Raw genomic sequence first — 21,675 nt, forward strand, 5'->3', positions numbered from 1 at the left:
TTAATTACATTTATATTATGTTTCTTCGTAGAGTTTAATATATGTCAAAAAATACTAACTAATAGGAGTATAATACAAAAATTAAATAAGAAATATATGTCAAACAAATATCAATTTATATACATTGATTTTAAAAATATATGTAAAGTGATAGAAATTGGTTAAATCAATTAAAATATAAACAATTAATGCTACCTATTTATTAGACGTCAAACGAGAATTGAGTAGCAGACACTTGAGTGTTTGTCTTCCTAAACTTAATGGCGTGAAAATAAAGTTTGGTTAACACTTTCCAAAGTCAACTACTACTTGTAATAAATATTTTTTTGTTTATCTTCCCCAAGTTAATGGCGTGTACAGAAATTTAAATATTTGAGTAGTGCAATGTAATTATAAACCAACTAACTAGATAATTTCTTATAGTTCATGATCTTTAAGATAACTCACATTTTAGTTCTTTAGTTTGTTGACTTTTTTAATTATTAGAAAATAATAGAAGATAGATAGAATAAATAAATTTACTTTCATAATTATGAAAGAATGTTATTGCAGTGCGAATAGTTAAAGTTTAAATATTTATTCAGATAACAAGTCTAGGTCCCAATATTTTAGTTCTTAATTTTGCTAAACCACTTATTGATTAAACAATAGACATGAAAGTGACTAAATACATTTCTTTTCGTTAGTATGGACGAATGTTATGCAACACGGATGGTTAAATCTTGAACGTATAGTCCCAAAGGTCACGATTTTGAGACTGAGTTATGCAGTATTTATTTTACTAACATAAATTATATGGACTGGCTTAAAAAAGAAGAGTGATTGAAAATTCATCTTATCAAATCATATCTTTTCAATAACTTGTAGGTATACTCAAGTAGTTCTCATAGATTAGAATAGAAGTAAAGTAATATTACTCCATCAGTTCGCGTTTGTTATAGTAAATTTCTACAAGTTTTTGATATAACAATAAATTTAATTTCAATAAATTAATATTTAAAGGTCTGAAATGATTATTATCATGAAATATTTTGATAATCAAATTGACTAATTAAATTTTATTTTCTTACCTTCTATAAATAATGGTTAATTAATGCATAAATTTGGCATAAAAACCAAAGAGCAAAAGATTCAACTCATATCAAATCAATTATTTTCAACAAGTGGTAGGTATACTCAAGTAGTTTTAATTAGAGTTAACAACAACATAATCTCTTTCACATATTAATTTGGAGATCAATAATCTTGTGAAAATTTAAAAGTGATATTTAATATAAAAAATAGATGAAAAATAAAGAAATTACATTTAATTAGATTCTACATTTAGTTAGATGTCTCCTTGTTAGATGTCTCCCTTTTTTTTGTTGAAACTTTTATAAACACAAAATTAACATGTATATTTGTATGAAAAATAACTTTCAAACACACGTAAGATTTTATTTTCTTATCTTCTTAAATATATGGTTAATTAATGGATTTGGATTACCAAAGAAAGAGTTAAAGAAAATTCAAATCATCAAAATAATTGTTTTCAACAAGTCGTAGATATACTCAAATAGTTTTAACTAGACTTAACACCTCCAATATTCTCAACTAACAATTTTTTGAAGAAAAATTATCTTGTGACAAATTTAAAACTAATGTAAAATTATTTATTTTTTTAGTAAAACATTAATAAAAGATAAAGAAATTATTTGTTATTGTGAATGACTGTTATTGCAACGCGAATGGTAATACATTTAAATATTAACAACTAGGTTGAGTTTAGGTTAAATCAATCTCTTTGTTTTTAAATTTTTTTTATAAACATGAACTTGTAATTTATATTTCAATGAAAATATATTTTGAATACACACAATTTTTTATATTCTTATATTCAAATTGATTTATATTTAAAATGAAGTGGTAGGTAACCCCAAGTAGATTTAATTAGACGACACAAAAAACTCAGTCACTATTTTAGTTTTCTTTCTCTTTTATTTTTGGATCTACAATATTAGTGATTAAATTAATTTATAATTATTTTAATATATGATTAAAGAAGAGTGAAATAATTTCAAAGAAAATCTTACAATATGGTCCAACAATTCTTTTGGATCCAAAACCTTCACATTTTGATCCAATTTTTTACTATAAGTAGAGACTCCGGCTAAATGTATTCCTCAAACTAAGGCTAGTCAACGGAACGGAATGTACCGGTATCAATCCGGTATCGTTCGATTGCCTACGGGACGGAATGGGACATTCCAAACTGGGACATCGAATGGAACAGAACTGAGGTTTGATAGCGGTGTATCGGTACCAGTTTATTCTGATTCCGGTCCGGTTCGGTCTGGTTCTGATTAATTAATATTTATTAATTAATTTATGTTATATATTTATAAATTATAAATTTATATTTATATTAAATAATAAATACCCAAGTAACCCAACTACCCCCTATTAGTATTACATTCGAGACTTAGTTGAAACACAACTCTTCCTAGAAGGTGGTTGCGTAAACTATGCACTCTACTAGTAGTTGTAAATTGAAATTGTAATTTATAATACAACTTTAAATAAATAAAATTGATATTTTTTTAATTTATGTAATTGTTTTATTCTTATTTTTATTTAATTTTTTAAAATTACAAATTTAACTTATTTAAATTACAAGTTATATATATAACTTATAAATTATATAACATGTTAATAAATAATAAGTAATAACTTATAAACTTCAAAAGATTTAAATCTTTAAAACTTAATTAGACTTAACTTGCAAACTTAATAAGTAAAATTTTTATTAAAAAATATCTTTAAAATAACTTAAGTAAAAAAATACATTATAAATTTAAAAATTATCAATTTAAAATTAGAAAATGAATTCGTAATTTTGGTCTGGTTCATCCCGGTACCGGTTCGTTCCAGTCTGGTGGTCCCGTTCCTGTCTGTTGCCCAAACTTACCTCACTTTAATAACATTCAAAGTAGTAATTTATAGTTGCTTTCTAAAATAATATGGACAACTACCAAACTCCGGAATACAAAAGAAGGGCAATGTCATTCCTAACCTCTTCGGAGGTTGTGAAAATATTATACTACTTGAAAGGGACTTCTGTGAGAAGATGGAGGATGAGATAGTCGAGCTCATGAAACGGATAATTTCATGGAAAGGAAATAGGTGGGTGGAGATTAAGTAGTTAATAGATGATCCTCCCCTCACCGAAATATTCGAGATATATGAGAAGGTTGTTGTAAAATCGTCACACAATTTCATGATCAGCGGCGATAGAGTTTGTGAAATAACTCCCGTAGCTCGAGAGGGAAAGGAAACTTATGGTGGTGGTCCCAGGAGAAGATAGGTTGTCAAAAGGAACCTGGAGTTATAGGTTTATTGGCACAACAGAAGGACACTAGATGAGGTCCTAGTTGTTGTTTAATTTCCCTTTTTGTTTTGTTGTTATTTTGTTTACACCCCATTGCATAATGTATGGGTGGTGTCTGTTTTATTTTTTTTTCTTTTAATGCAAAAAGTCATTTCCAACTTCTACGGTGCGCATTATCACATTTAAATTGAACATATATCCATTTAAAATATGAAATAATAATGAAACTAACAACCCATAAAAACGTAGCAACAACACATGAAAAAAAAGACATTAAAAATTTGAACCAATGTTAGCCTCCGTAAAATAACATAGTTTCTTCATTAGTAATACAATCATAACAACAGTCATCTATCTCACATGGATGCTTATTTGTGCGACAAGGACTATGTTTTTCAATGAATAAACGATTGAAAATCCACGATACGCTTAACATTTGTCAAAGAGGATTTCAAGAGTGCATTGCTACTCTTTTTTGCTGCTACATTAGTTTCATCTTTTCAATAGTGTTTATTTCAATTCACCAATATTGACTGCCTAAGAATATTGAGAATATGGCAATTGCATATGATGCAGCGATGTGACATGTTCTTGATGCTTGCTCCAGTAATGACAGATGTGACATGTTCTTGATGCTTGCTCCAGTAATGACATTGCACCATACGAATCTTCATAGCTAAAAAAACATCTTTTAAAATAAAAACATATTTGTTATGTAACATCTCGTAACTCGTAATAGACAATAATAAGCTAAGAAACTAAAAATAATCACTTGTAAGAAGAACAGAAAAAATCTGGAAAATTTTTTAAGTTAAGAAAGTGAATTTTGGTCATTTTCAAACGGCCATAACTTTTGTCTAAGGATGAGTTAGAGTTATTTATTTAGAGTTTGCGCATTTTCGATATCGTATGAGGGACATTTGCCTATCGGAAGTTGGGTTGTTGTACTAAGAAAGGTCCCAATCCGTATTTTAGTAAGGGTACAGTAGTCTTTCACCCTACTATTTCCTGATTTATTCTGAGGGTTTATTATGGGTAAAACTAAGCCTGAAGTCAATTTTAGAAAAATTGAAATATGCTTAGGGATTGGGAGAAAAGAGAAGAGAAGAAGGAGAAAGAAGAAAATGCCAAGAATTCATCAAGAACGCTAAGATCATCGAGTGGAATTAGTATGGGGTGATCCCTATAAGGCCTATGTGATATTTTTATGTTGGGTTCCTTCACCCACGCACGTATGTGTTTAATTCAGCGCATTTAGAGTAGATTGAATGATGAACATCAAAGTTATTAATGAACGATTATTAAATTCTTGTTGGTTGAATTAGAGTATACCTTTAATTATTTTTATTCATTTTTCTGGACTATTTTACGAGTCTAATCGAGTGGATATTGAGAATATTAGTGATTTTAAGTGTTTGGGGAAAGATCCAGGAGAGTTTAAAAGGTTTAGAGATAAATTCAGAGAAGAAAATTGAAACTCTCATTTGAGAGGCCCTAGGGCGCCGCACCAACTAGTGCCCCCATTATACAGGCTGATGCGCCCCGCGCCTCTCAGAGCGCTAGGGCCACCTCGAGACCCCATTCATCCCCCATCTTTCTGTACTAGTACCTAAATGATGTACCCATGTTTCTTAGTTGATTTCAAAACTCTAAGGTACATCTAAACATCATAAATCAACCATAAACATGAGATCATGATCCTTGAATTCATAATTCAATACAAGAATAGTTAAGATCAAAGTTAAAGAAGTTAAGAGTCAAGTTTAAAAGTTAAGAAACAAGTCAAAATAAGTTCCTAAAGTTTTCAAAAGTCTTAAACAAACATTTTAAGTTTGTTTTAAGGCTCAAACTACAAGTTGAGCAAAGCGAACTAAGTATTCCCTAAGAGTTAAGTTTCAAGTTAAGCAAAGAGTAAAAAGTTTATGTCACGCCCCAAGCTACCCCGAGACGCGGACAACCACAAGTGATCCCAAGCTAACCATGCTGGCATGGTCATAAGCATACTAAACATAATAAATTGAATGCGAAAACTAAATAACAATTTGAAATGATAAGATGGGGAATACTTATATTCTATAACTGAGATAAATGAAATACTGATGAGTTTAATACAAAGAAGTTATTAACTCAACACTAAAATTAAACTAACTATGTGTGAAAATAGCCTCTAAACTGAATAGAAATGTAGGGACAGGCCCCAGCTAAGTCTAGAAAAAACTGAAACTAAAGGACTAAATACTGAAAAGAAACTCATGACTATTGTCCTCAGAATATGAGGACTCACCACTGAATTTGCTGAACTAGAGATTGAAAATCGATCTAAGCGCAATCTAGAGGCTGAAAATCTGAACCTACATCACGAGAAGATGTAGTGCACGCATGCATCAATACTTGAAAGTACTGAGCATGTAGGATAGAGTAAAGTTAAAATAAAACATAGCTGAACAAGCACAAAAGCAAGTATAATAATCGGAACATGATATATATACTTAATTGTGAGCTAAATAGATACAATGACCATATTTATAACATGTTGAGACTCGATACTAGATAATTTGTAAATATTGTAAATGTAAGAGAGTCTGACTAAACTGTGGATCTACTAATAACCGATAATAAAACCACATGCGATAAATGTGGAGTTCGATGTATACGCCCCATCGAGAGGACCCAATATACCCTGCCAGAAGTATAAAGGCAATGCTGGCATAATCACTAAACTGATGCCCACAGAGGGGACTTACAACCTACTTGGCTAGTAGTTCTAAGACTAAGTAGGTACGTTGAACCCTAGTCCAACTCGATATTATGCTACTCCCAATGATTTATTTGGTGGGTGTGTCATGTTGGTGGATTAATGTGAAGAAGAGTATTAACGGCTAAGGTGTTTGGTAGGTATAGAATGAAGCAGGTTATAATTTGGTTTGTTGATGAATGACGGTAGAATATTGGTCAGAGAAGTATGGTTTGGTAGGATATAATATGTTAGTAATCATTCAATAATTATTATCAAATTATAGCATAATAATTAGAAGGATAGGATGGAGAAAAGGATTTTGAGATTAACTTGTGTCTATTTAAATGGTGAAAGTTTTGGTTTTTCCGTAACAGGAAAAGGTATGTTCATAATTTGGGTTTTTAGTATTTTTCCAATTTAATCTTATAATTATCATATTATGATTCAATTTTTGATATATTAGGATAGATCATTGAATATAAGAGGTAATCTATTATATGAATACTACTAGAATTATGATATGGAGAAGTTGGAACGTAATCCTAAACTCAAAAATTTGACATAAGGAGGGTTACATATTAATTGACATCAAGAATTACAAACTTGATTTTAAATTTGGGGTGTATTTTTAGGTCAAGGTTAAACACATAAAAGTGTGAGTGTTGTTAGTTCTGAAACCTCATTTTGAATATATGCTTGAATAGATTCCATTGGTTCAGAAGCTCAACGGAAAGGGAAGACTCAAGTACAAGAGTAATTATTCGATTGGCTAAGGAAAGTGGATTTCTAAACTCTTGTTAAGTGTATGAAATGCGTGTATTTCCTTGTGGTATATGTTTGGAAGTGTTGGGATTGGTGATGGGCTGACTTGTCCACATTGATTAATTCTAATGATGAAGAAAAAAAGGATAATAAAAGTCAATGTGATTAATTGTTTATGTGTGATGTGTTGAGAAAGGTTTGATGGCTTGTTGAATAATTGTTGATGTGATTTCATGTTTGTGTGGTTGTGAACTGTGCAATGTTATGAAAATGGTCATCTCCTCATTATTTGTGTGAACATGTCATTTGCATTATTCTGAGACATGATTGTGAAAGTGTTATGTGCATTGAGAAAGAATGATAACTTAAAGAGGATGTACCATTTCGAGGGACGTATCGCGCGCCGCGATGGATACTATATTTCGAGGGACGTATCGCGCGCAGCGATGGTTACTTTTATCGAGGGTCATGTCGTGCGCCGCGACAGATGCATGGACAGATATGTCCCCCATGGGTCCCGGACTGAGAGACAGCGGGTGTGTATCACTAGGTCAGACATGCATCATTATACTTGACATTGCGTTCCATTACATTGCACATACTTATCATTAGTGACTTGATATTGTGTTTTGCTGATCTAGTGATTGCCTTTTTGTGGAACTTGTGATTGTTGAATACTGAGCTTGTTATTGAGGATATATAATTTGTTGAAGTGTTGTTGTTGAGGATATGTAATTTGTTGAAGTGTGTTATTGAGGATATGTAAATTTGTGGAAGTGTTGCTATTGAGGATATTTAATTCATTTAAGTGTTGATGTTGAGGATATATAATTTGTTAAAGTATTATTGTGGAGGATATGTAATTTGTTAAAGTGTTGTTGTGGAGGATATGTAATTTGTCTAAATGTTTTTGTTGAGTTACGTTCTATGTAAACTGTGAGTTGTTAGGTTGGGCTGATGTTTATGCAGGTTGTAGTTGTGGAGGTTCGGTTGGGGGTGGTAGGAGTATCCGTATTTCATTCCCTTAGCTTGTGTTTAGGCGTTTACTTGCTGAGTACCGTGTGGTTTGGTACTCACCCCTTGCTTCTACAAAATTTTGTAGGTTATGAGCCTGGATTTTTGTTGTACTTGTCATTCTCTTCTTTTCCGAGGCTTCTTGGAGATTTGTCAGGTAGCTGTTTCCATCGCAGCAGACTTTCTTCTCCTTAATTATGATCTTGTTCTATTCTAGAAACAAGTTCATTTGAGACTTGAGTTTTCTTTTGAATCAATTGTAATACTTTAGAGGCTTGTACACGTGACTACCAGGTTTTGGGGGTTTTATTAAGTTACTTATATTTTACTTCCGCACTTTATTGTAATGGTTGAGTTTTAGGCTGACTTGTCTTGGTGGGATAAGACGAGTGCCATCACGCCCATTTTTGGGTCGTGACATATTTATAGGTAGAGAAATCAACCAAAAGGTCACTATGTTTAATGTCACATTACTAGATACATTTCTATCCCACAAAAGGTTCATATCATTTTGGGAATACATATCCATGATAAGGATAAGTTTATGATGAGTTTAATGGACAATCCACCTAATTCAATATATTTATAACATTCAAATTATTTTAATTATTTTGTTTGTTTTTTATTTTATGTTATATGTATTAGTGAATTTATTTAATTAAATTAGCTTAAAAATTATTTATAAGAATTTTTTGGTACTAAATAAATGAAATACAAATTCAAACAATATTTCAAATGTGAATTGTTTAATATAAACTAATTAGAAAGAAATAAATAAATAAATATATATATATATATATATATAATCGCATGACGTTTGTGATCTTACTTAAAATTATGCTAAAATTAAAGCACCTTTTAGACTTTCTTGTGTTTGAACAATCTGTAAGAAGTGGATTTCAACTGTGAAGAATACAAGTAAACAAACAAAAAGTAGCAATAATTTTTTCGCTCTCTTCTGGAGTGTATTTTTCAATCTAATGTATAATCACTATACAAATAAAAAACCATGCAACTTGATAAGGTTATTATTATAAATGATTTAGCATATTTTATGTAGATTATTTAGTCTACTATTATAGTAATTCAATATCCATTAAAGGCCAAGCAAGATGAGAAAATGACGAGAATTAATATTTGACAAATCTAGTTAGTCAAAAAAAATTCCTTTTATATGTGATTAATTGGTGGAATTATTTAATTTTTTCTTTTGCGACGACAAACATAATCATGATAGATTATAACAAAGTATTTATGCACTAGAATTCATATACAAATATGCATAACATCGATATTAAAATTAACTATCAAAAGTAATATATCTTCTTCCATTGAAAAAAATAAACACTACTTCGAGATGATGAGTTAGATTAGAAACTTGTGTTGATAATTTGTTATAGAACAAAAATTATGTACTAAAATTAAGAAGAAAGATAGATGAGAAAATATTTGACATAGTATTTTATTTTCACTACACTTTCCTTATATTATAATACAATATATATATATATATATATATATATATATATATATATATATATATATATATATATATATATATATATACTTGGGCACCAAATACATTATATGGTATTATAAACATACTTGTATTATAACGAATGTCTATTATGTGGAGTCCGAATTAGTTAGGGATCCTATATAAGGACCAAGTTAAATTTCTTTTATATAAAAATAAATTCTTCATTGTATATTAGATATGTAGATTCCTGAATATCATTTAAGAAGAATAAGAAGTCTTTTCTCGTCTTTTTACTTTGTTCTTCTTCTAAATTTATTTAGTTTCATAACATGTTATCAGGATAAAACTCTACCATCTAAATCATTTAATGAGAAAGGCGTGCACATGAACCATTCTCACACCATATGTTCGTTTCAGATACAAAAGAAGGGAAACGTATTAATCATTGAGATTAAAGGTTTTGGAAATTATCAAGCCTAATAGTTCTTTTCTTACTCTTTCTTTATTTATCTAGATTTAAATATTGTTTATGAATATTTAATGCACCTCTGCCTGTTGTTTCTGAATTGCAAGCATTTCTATGAGATCTTTAGGTTTGCTAAAATATACATTAACGGTAAATCACCAATTATTTCTAAGCATTTGAATAGAAGGTATGTATTCTATTTAGTTGTAACTATTGCTAAAATATACTAGTTGTAACAATTTCCATTTTGCACAATTTGAGCGTTTGATGCACTATCATGATAAATTTTTGGGTTTGATTTTTTTCGATCTATGGCACAAACTAAAGGAGGGTAAGATGATGGCTCCAAGTCTGATAGCACTAAGATGGTAAGACAATATACAATCGCATAAAGAGGGAAAGACGACAGATTCATGTCTAATCGCACCAAGAGGGGGTAAGACATCAGGTTTAATTCTTGATGCACCGTGATATAATAAAGATGTTAAATTCAAGACTCACAATTTATGGCCTAAAATCTCTTTATATGGATAAGATATTAAGTTTGAGTCTCAATGCACCATATTGATAATATAATGATGACAAAGGCAAAATAATGAGTTTCGATAAAAATTACTCATGAAATATATCTCGTCGAAGCAGATCCATTTCCTAAAATGAATGTTATAGTCATGCATATTATGTATGAAAGAAGACAAGTAATTGAATAATGCACATGAATATGAAATGAGGTACTAAAACTATCATAATTTGATATGCTCACACGTTTATGTTCCATTTACGAAGAATGAGAACTTTTGATAAATTCTTAAAATATAGATTCATTCTCTAAAGTCACTGATGTGTAAACCACCATGCTAGGCGAGGAAAAGATCATGATTATTGATTGTAGATGTGGTATCACCAAGAATGTCTCTGGGAAGACATACGTTAAAGAAAAGTTTCATATTCTATCTTTTGATATTTATTGGATAATAATTAGTGCTATTGAGGTACAATCTATACTAATTCCAACATTGCCTTACTTTTACATGATTGTATGGGATATCATGGTTCTATAATGATGAGGTGGATTTTAGATAATTAAAATGGACATTCATTAAAAATATAATGATTATTTTAAATGGTTAATTTTCTTATACTACTTGTTATCAAGACAAGTTAATGATGAGACCATCATCAATGGAAGTTGAGATTGATCCCACCACATTCTTGGAACGTGTACATAGGAATACTTATGGACCTATCCACCCACCTAGTGGGTTGCTTAGATACTTCATGATCCTAATAGATGATACTTCTAGATGGCCTCAGGTGTGTTTATTGTTATTCCGCAACTTGATGTTTACAAAAATATCGGCACAAATAATATAATTGCATGCATAATTTTTCGATAATCAGATTAGTTTGTTCAATGATGAATCAAGACTCACCTTTAGAAGGGGTAGAATAACTGAGAAGAAATAAATCTAAAAATTACTCTCGGAATAAAAAATTGAAAATCTACAGATATAATAGTAAATCACAAATTTACTAAAGCAAAAGACACATGACATAGTAAACTTGGTCATCCCAAAGATGTGCATACTGAGTTATAGACATACATAGAAGAAATAGAAGATTCTTCAAGAATTTTTTTTGTTGTTTATTCTCGTGATAAGTTGATTGGTTCAACTAATGTTGAGACTGATTTCACGTATCAGAAAACTTCATCCAATACTAAGTGCCAACAATCGTTAGTCAGTAATATAACCCAACTAAGTGAGTTGGGGTCGAATCCCACAGGGAGCGGTACGTATTTGAGAATCAATAGAGAGTCATGAATATGTTCAAGTCAATCATAGGTAAAAACATTTACGAATAAAATTATTTATCAAGTTTGGGGTGACACAAGTGTCAAATATTAAGGGGTTTTGATTGAAATTAACCTTACAACATCAAATAACACAAAATTAGAATATATAGAGACATGTTCTTGGGATGTGCTTGGATTATGGTCTAAGGTAGACAAATGAGTAATTTCAGTGAATATGCTAGACTTTAGTGGGGATAAATTTTTTGTCGAACAATTTATCCCGAATTAAATTGATTTCTCTCGAACACCAATAAACAGTAATTAAGAACAATGTGTGTTTTAGTTCATTCACATTATGAGTTGAATGTATGAAAAAAGTTTTAAGATTCATTCTCTCGAGTTGAACCCACGACAATTCAATACACACAGACCATGAAATCAGTAATCTTGATTTTAAAACCTCTCTCTCAAGCAAGCAAAAAACATGAAGGTAGAGTTATATTTGCAACTACAATCCGTTAGATTAAGCCACAATTACTAAAGTAAATAACGTATAAACAACATTTGCACTATCAATTAGCAATACCCAGCAGATGAATCAATCCATAATCACATAATCACACCCCAAGAATTGAAATATTAGCTAGACATCATAAAAGGTAGAAATTATTGTGAAATTGTGTTTCCATTAACTGAGTAAGACTAATATTGTCTTTACAGAGGTCTAGATGAAGAATCTTTAACACACACTTCCGATTTCTTAAAAATGGAATTCTTCAAATTTTCAAGGCTAAGAAAATATTGTGTCAGTTTTAAGCTCCCAAACATAAAAACTAAACAATAATGAAAACTAGATCCGAAAAAAAGGTAGATAGATCTTAAACTAAATATTCAAAAATGTATTTATAGTCGCCAAAAGTATGTTGCGAAGGACCACTCGGAGCAATAAGTATACCTGGCAGCGAAACTGGTACTTATCGAATTCCGGTTCGGTACCGATTAGTACCGTTAAGGACCGCTAATTTCTGGTTTTGGGACAGGTACCGGGACGAAAATCGATAAATACCGAAATTTATCAGTTCCGGAAATTACCAATCCGGTCTGGTTCGGTAAAAAAAATTTAAAAAAAATATATCTGTTACTAGCCGTTGGGTAACAGCTAGTGGGCCCCCCAACGGCTATTTGAGTAGAATTTCAGCCAGTAGGAGCCCTACCCCACCCAAACTTTTTTAATACCCTAAAGTTTTAAAAATTACACTTTAACCCATTTTTTTACTTATAAATACCCCTAAATTTCATTCTTTTAAATCACAAAATCATCTATCCATCTTCTACTCTCTCAACTCTCTACTCTCTATCTCTAATCTCTAATTCTATAATATATAATATCTTAAATTTTGGTGTTGCCTTAATTGGTCTTTGGAAATTAGATTTGGAGCTTCAAAATTCAATTTTCAACTTTCCATGTTTGGCTTTCAGCGGTCATAAACGTGTACTTTTTTAAGTAGACGTTCGGTACATTCATTCTAACTTTTATTTTCCATACATTTATATTTAAATAATTATTTATTATTTTTGTGATTTATTATTTTCATAATTGCATAACATTTTTCGTATTATATTTAATCTCACGTTTAATTTTTTAATAAGGATTTCGACAAAAATATTGTTCAAAAAGGAAAGGGGAAAAAAGTGCATTGGAGCGTGTAAAAAATATTTGTAACTTTACATCCTCCGATAATGCAAAAACCGGTAGTTCTTCTAAATCAAAAACTAAAAAATCTACTATATTAAGAATAAATACGGATGATTATACACATGTTGATGATACGGTTTTTATTATTGATAATAATTCAGGATTAGATCCTTATCATGAACATTTACAACGTCGCTTTGGTAATTTTGATGAGGATTTGCCTAGTGATAATAATAATGATAATGATATTGATAATTATACAGATTCGCCTAGTTTTGATGATGATGATGATGATGAAACTGAGTCATCTACGGCTACTAATAGTCCCAGTCCCGCTCCCTTTCGTTGTCCTGCCCCAGTTCCCCCAGTATATCCTAGGCCTAAGGTAGAACGTGTTAAAAAATTGATTGTTTGACAATTTATGACACAAAACGAAGATAAAACACAAGCTATTTGTAATAAATGTAAACATATACTAAATCATAAAACTGTTGGCAAATCGGCGGGACGGGACATTTGAGTAGTCATTTAATGTCTTGTTGTAAAAATGAAATTTTGCATGCTAAAGCAGTAGCGGAAGCTAAAAAAAAATGGTACCCCCTTCCTGAAAATGTAGGAGTAGGCGGCTCTAAAATGGTACAAACACAATTAAATCCGTCTAAAGTTTCTGGCTCTAGTTTACCACCTTCATATAGTAGAGAAAAAGATCTTGAAGAACTAGCTAAAATGATATGTGTTATGGATTTGCCATTTAGTTTGCTGAAAATCACGGTTTTATACATTATATTCAAATTGTATATAATCCAAATTTCAAAGGTTTTGCTAGAAATACAATAAAAAAGGTTGTATTTGATTATCATGCACAACATTTTCAATATCTTCGTTGTTTATTTTATTATAATACTTGTAAAATAGCTATTACTTCTGATATGGGTCGTAGTGTAAATGGTAACGATTATCTGACTGTTACTACACATTGGATTGATGAAAATTGATATATGCAAAAAAGAATTTTAGGTTATAAATGTTGTCAAATGCAAAAAAAAACGGTAGTTATATTGCTCAAACTATTTTAGATATTTTACAAAGTTATGGAATATGTGATAAAATAAGTAGTATAACCTTAGATAATACTTCAAGTAATAATTCTGTTGTTGAATATTTAAAAACTACACTTTGTCCTTTCTATGGTGATAATTATCATATTAGGTGTAGTGCACATATATATAATTTAATGGTTAGAGATGGTGTAAATATGTATGATAACAGATGTACGAAAGTTGAAGATGCATGTCATTTTATATTTAAATGTCAAGTTAAGTCTAGGCGTAAAGATTTTCAAAATCGCTTTTTGAAAATAATCTTCCACCTAGAAAAATTTCAAAAACAGTGGCTACTAGATGGAATACTTTATATGAAATGCTTGTAGTCGCTTATGAATATCGAATACCCTTACAAATGGTTTGTAATGCTCATAATTCTGATATGACATATAGACTAGATGATAATGATTGGCGTGATATAAATGAACTTATAGATTTCCTAAAAGTTTTTTACTTAACTACAAAAAGAATTTTTGTACTTTATAATGCATCAATTTGTACTGTTTTGCCTTATATTTGTATGATTTCTTCTAAATTATATAAATTTATAAATAAACCAAGATTTCAACAAACCATTGAAAAAATGATTATAAAATTTAAAAAATATTATATTCCTATTCTTCAAATTTATTTAACTGCATGTTTGTTATACCCGAAGTATAAAAATTTCGGTTCATCAAGAATGGTTGAAAAACTATATTTTAACTTAGATATTAATGATGTATTAGAAGAAATTCCTGGCTGTCAACAAGTTAAAGATAGCATAACAATTGAAGCTTAAAAATTGTATGATTTGTATAATGCTAATATAAATTTATCAAGTGAAAATGAACCTGAAAGTTCTAGGGTTACATTTGATGAAAATAATATTGATAATTATTTAGAGGATTATCTTGAACTTTCTCACGATAATAGAAATGATTTTGATGCCTATATTAATCAAAATACAGAACTTACTGAAGATATTCTCAAATGGTGGAGAGATTGCGCCAAAGGATTTCCAAAACTAGTACCGATAGTTCGAGATATATTAGCAACGCAAGCGTCGTCGGTAGCTTCGAAAAGCGTCTTTAGTGCAGCAAGGTTTCAACTTGGAGAACATAGGCATTCACTAGCAGCCGACAGCTTGGAGATATCGGTATTATTTCGAGATTGGATTAATGCCGAGAGAAGAAATTTGGCTCGTGAACCACTACCGACCAAATTTCAAGATGACATTAATGAAGTAATGCAGGATTATAGTGACGACGGGATTGAAGCAATGGAAGATCTTTCTATTCAACCTATTCCCGAACATGTTACTAAAGAAATGTTGAATGATATACGAAGGGATTTATATAGTGGCACCAACTATAAGTAAAAGTATGATAATTCGAGACTTAATTCAAACGAATATTTTTGTAAATGTAATTATAATATCAAATTAATATTAATAAAAATATAGGCTATTCGCCTTAATTTATTTTTTAATATTGTTGTATTAATTTTAAGTTTTAATATAGTCAATTTTTAATTTTATAACTTTAAAGTTTAAATTCAAAAATTTCAAACTTTAAGAATTTGAAATTTAAATTTTATAAATTTAAAATTTGAATTTAAAATTTTCAAAACTTTAAAAGTTTGAATTTAAAGTTTGAAAATTTAAATTTGAAACTTTGAAATTTTGAAAATTTTAAATTAAAATTTTAAAGTTTGAATTTAAAATTTTCAAAATTTAAGAGTTCGAAATTTAAATTTTATAACTCTAAAGTTTGAAATTTAAATTTTTAATTGCTTAATTATTATAATAAAAATTATATTCAATTAAAAAAATTAATTTTTTTTAATTACCGGTCCGTTCCGGTTCGGTCCGGTATACTACCGGTTCTCTTGTGGATCGGGACGAAATAATACTATTTTTATCGATTTCCCGGACCGGTCCGGTACCGGTTCCAGAACGTTATCGGTCCGTACAGTACCGATTCTGGTAATTACTGATTCGGTTCTCCCAGTTCTGGTACCGCTGCCAGCCATAGCAATAAGTGGGGATCGCTGATCCACTCGACAATCCGTCCTTTGGTCAATTTCATCATCTTTTTGTTTTAGCCTTCAGCATCTTCAAGTTCTGAAACTTTGAGAGATATAGTGTTGCAATCGTTTGGTGACTCAACGACTACTCATTTCTATCGCCGACTTAATTTTTTCCTTCAGTGCTCCGCAAACTGAAACTTTAGGTGAGACCATGGTCATTTGGGGACTCGCCCAATAGGTTAGGTGATCATCGTGCCTTATTTTCATCATTTTTTTAGTTGTCTAATTCCTATTTGCTCCTTAGTGTCCATACTTTGTTTGTCAATTCAAATAATTTCAAGGATTCACATCAGTTATTAGTACAAAATATGTATTTGAGGACACTAAATCTATTAAAATAAAGTCTTAAATCAGTCCAAATTGTGGACTCATCAGGGACTAAATCCCTGTATTTTGAAAAGTATAAAAGGTGAATATAGTCTCATCACCTATCATGTGATATTACAAAGAGATGCATTTATATGATTATCACGTGTGTTTGTTGTCAACATGTAGTTTGATATCCCCAAAATTATTTGTGCAAGCTAATTGAGTTAAGATTACAACTTTCAAAATATTAAATCAAGATAATTCATCTTGATAATATCGATAAACATTCAAGATGATGTGATATTAAATGTCATACATAGTGACATCAATGCTTATGAAAATAAAATTTCATGTGTTGATCTGAAATACAATATTGCATACAAAAGTAGTTGTACTCATCATACCAATAAATTATGATTAATTTTTCTCTTAATTGATTAATGGTTATTTTTCATCTGATACTTTTGATGTGCAATATATGATTAATGAACATAATATGTTGCACAAAGATGAATTCTCCAAATTAGATTGGTATACATGTTAGTTTGTCTAACGTAAGAGGAAGATAAGAAGCAACACAAGAGTTGTAAATGTTCCTATTGGGAGGAAAAAGTCTATGAAATGCATGGAGTATGATAGACTAATTGATTCTAAATAAAACAATCTTTGAAAAAAAGAGGATTAAAGAATCAAAATGATCATAATGAGGAGGAAATGTGTTCTTCAAGAGCTTACGAAATAACACTTCATGAAACCTCATGAGAAGGGTTTCAAAATAACGAAATGATAAGATCTTAATAAGTTGTGTCGTATTGTGAATGATACAAAAGGATATACCGTTGATGATATCTTCGATAAAATAGTGCGCATATTAGGAAAAAATTATGATGATATAAGTTATACGACTATTAAAGCATGTTGGTGTAGAAATAATTATCAAGTAAAAAGTATAATGTTGCATCTTGGTAAGCGCAAAGCTCATTTGACTTGCAATCTAGATTTCATACATTTAATATTGAATGTTGTCATTTGACAAAATCGATATGAAAATATCTAATGGATTTAAATTCTAAGGGATATATATATATATATATATATATATAGGTTAAAGCAATCAAGAATCTTTTATATTGTTATGCAAGTTGATGACTTGAATTGGAACTCTTGAAGAGTTTTCAAAAGGCAATAGATTATTTGTTGAAATAAGTTGAAGTAAGGAACTTGATCTTAAAGGTATAATTCATAAAAGGAGATAGAAGAAAGCATATTTTGTCAAAACTTTCTAGACTCATGAGCCCAAGAAGAATGGTTATATCAACATGTAACAGGTTTGTTCAAGTAATACCATAGTTGATTTATTCACCAAGTCTCTACTAACTACAACTTTCAAAAAGATGGTGCAAAAGTTTGAAAAATGAAGATCCAAGTCTATGGATTGATGTTCTCATTAGGGGGAATTAATACGTGATGTACTCTTTTTTTCTCACAAAGTTTTGTCACGTTGGATTTTTCTAGTAAGGTTTTTAGTGAGGCATCCATAGTGCGTATTATTAGATATGTGCACTGTTTTTCTTTCACTAGATTTTTTTTCATTGGATTTTATCTAGTAAGATTTTAACGAGGCATATAATCTATACATTCAAGAGAGAGTGTTATAAACGTATTTGTTTATAGTGAATGTCTATTATGTGGGGTCCTTTTAGAAAGTATTTAAGAATTCTACTTGAAAACCAAGTTAATTTTCCCCTATAAATAAAGGAATTTTCTTTCATTGTGAATTATATCTCTGGATTCCTAAATATCATTCAAAAAGAATAAAAATCCTTCTCTCTTCTACCAACTTTATCTTCTTCTAAATTATTTAGTTTCATAACTTATGGATATCTATTCGCCAATTGGACACCAAGTTTATTATATGAGTGACTAGTTTACAATACATAGTATGTTATGTGTACATCCATCTTACACACAATGTATACTGTGTGTAAATGTATGTAACTAAAGAAATATATTGTGTGTACTTATGTAACAACACAAAATATGTTGTGTGTACATTTATGCTACAATACCTTATATTTATGTGAACATCTTGGAATTATCTTATTATTTTCTTTATAAAATAATATTTTGAATGATTTTGATAGTTTATTCTATCATAAAAATATCATTGATGTAATAGCTGTAAAATATTACATTAAAAGACAAGTTTTATAGTGGGATAATGCCCAAGTACCCCCTCAACCTATGCCCGAAATCTCAGAGACACACTTATACTATACTAAGGTCCTATTACCCCCCTTAACTTATTTCATTAATAATTTTTTACCCCTTTTTAGCTTACGTGGCACTATCTTGTAGGCCCAATGATGGTTGACTTTTTCTTTCGAACTAGTGCCACGTAGGCTAAAAAGGGGTAGAAAATTACATATAAAATAAGTTCAGGGGGGTAATAGGACCTTAGTATAGTATAAGTGTGTCTCTGGAATTTCGGGCATAGGTTGATGGGGTACTTGGGCATTTTCCCGTTTTATAGTTGATAGATTAGAAAAATTATTTGAATATATATACAAAAAGTGAAAAAGTCACAAAACAACAGGAAAAATAGAAGAAAATTGATTACTATAACACAATAGCAAAAGAAAGTGATTTCTATTCTTGTTTAAAAAAATGAATTCTCAATTAGTTTAACGCAATAACCAAAGAGAAATAAATTATTAATTTTTTTAAAATATGAAAAATTGTATATAATAGCAAACTATTAATTCAATTACATGTTATAAATATACTTTGATTTAATTATACCATATAGCAAACTATAGCTATTTTCGTCACTCTCCTTGGTGGAATCTCGCTCGCCACTCTCTTTAGGTGACAGTCTCGCTTGCATATCTCGCTTTTTATACAAACAAAAATGTATAAAATGCATTTGTGTTTGTATAAAGCGAGAGGAAATTGTATATATACATATATTTTCATTCCCCTCTCCCAGACCACACTCGCCACTCTCCCTAATCTCGCTCGTCTCTCTCGCTTATACAAACAGAAATGAAATGTATAAACTGTGTTTATTGTTTGTATAAAGAGAGAGAAAATTGTATATACACATGTAAATATGTATATTTTCGTCCTATATACTTATAATTATACAATAAAATACTCTCCTCTCCAGTTTCTTTTGTATTTCATTCTTTCTTGTTTTACACAAATTCAAATTGTATATAATTTCTCTCAACGATACAATTCGATTCAATTTTATATTCCCTGCCCAAGTCTCTTTGCCTTTCTTTCTTTTCTAATTTTATACAAATTCAAATTGTATATAATCGTCTTATACACTTAATAGTTATATAATTCAAATATTTCTCTGCCCAAGTCTTTTTTGCCTTTCTCTCTTTCTCGTTTATACGAATTCAAATTATATATAATTTCCCTCTTTCTCGTTTTATACAATTCGCTTTAATTGTATATGTATAGTGAATTATACATATATATGTTTGCTATGAAGCCCAATTATACAAACTTTATTATAACATACAAATATGAATTTTGTGTTCGATATATGGAAAAGTTCCCCTAAAAAATAAGACAAGGGATTAAGCTAATAAAAGCAAATAAAAGGTTTAATACTTAATATGTTATGTATTTAATAGTTGGGTTTCTTTCCTAGAGCCTAAACAGAAGACAAGTGGAAGGAATAGCTGAGCGATTTTAGCACTAAGTTTATCTTAAACCCACAACCTGCTGTGGCCCGCATAATTATTATTAATTTTTTTAAAATTTGTTTTGTTTGGTTCCTGTAAAAGTCATAACTCGCTCCACCCAACCCTAAAAAACTATAACCCACTCCACCCCCCACTTACCTCGCCCCGCTCCTTGCTATCTGAAAGAAGGTCGATTTATTTTTATCGAATACCACTCTAGGCAGTCTTGCAAACGCCTGCAACACTCACCTATCTTATTCCCACAAATTTAACTAAGTATAGAAATACTTTAACAGCAGAGTTAAACAACAAACAGAATTTATAGGAACTCGTCCCAACCTTTATTAATCTTTTATAATTAATACAAAGGAAAGGCTTCATGAATTTGTCTAAGGTCAAAAACACACTCTGTATCCTTAAACGAAATTTCCACCCTTATAAAATTTCTGCACATGACAGTTACATGCGGCAGTTACAAATGACACCTGCCCAACACTTGTCATCTCAAGATTCAAACTAAGTTTCCAACAGCTATATTTCTAATAGAAGCTAATTCAAATTACATCCTTATCCACACGAAATATTAATATTCTAATGCTTAGAATATTTCAAGCTACATTCCAACGCTTAAAATATTTCAGCCAGCTTCCAATACTTAGAATATTTTAGCTACCCTCCAACACTTAGTTTTATTTCAGCAATTCACGTGAAATGCCTTTGTTCTTGCCATCGTCAAGTCTTCACAGCTTTGTCTTGTCAAGCTAACACGCTGTCTTGCCGATGATTCCAGCCCGCACGTAAGCCTTGCATGTTCAAGTTACCTTGCCAACACTCAAGCACCTTGAACCTGTATTGCACTATTTTGCCCTCATTCATGTCAAAACCAATATCCAAATCCTTGACATGTATGCACGTAGTTAGATCAAGTAGTTTATGGGTCTAACACTATCCCTACCTTGAATAAGAAAAAAGATGAGCAATATAGTAAACATAAAAATTATATTTGTATGTTATAATTATAATTTGCATAATTGTGCTCCATAGCAAATTTTATATTTGATATGGAGCTTTTGATTTGTATAATTCGCTAGATATAGATACACACACTCTTTTCTCTCGCTTTATACAAATACAAATACATTTTATATCAAATATATAAAAGGACTAATTATAAA

The sequence above is a fragment of the Solanum lycopersicum genome, chromosome 12 (assembly GCF_036512215.1).
Source record: "Solanum lycopersicum chromosome 12, SLM_r2.1".
Lineage (NCBI taxonomy): Eukaryota > Viridiplantae > Streptophyta > Magnoliopsida > Solanales > Solanaceae > Solanum > Solanum lycopersicum.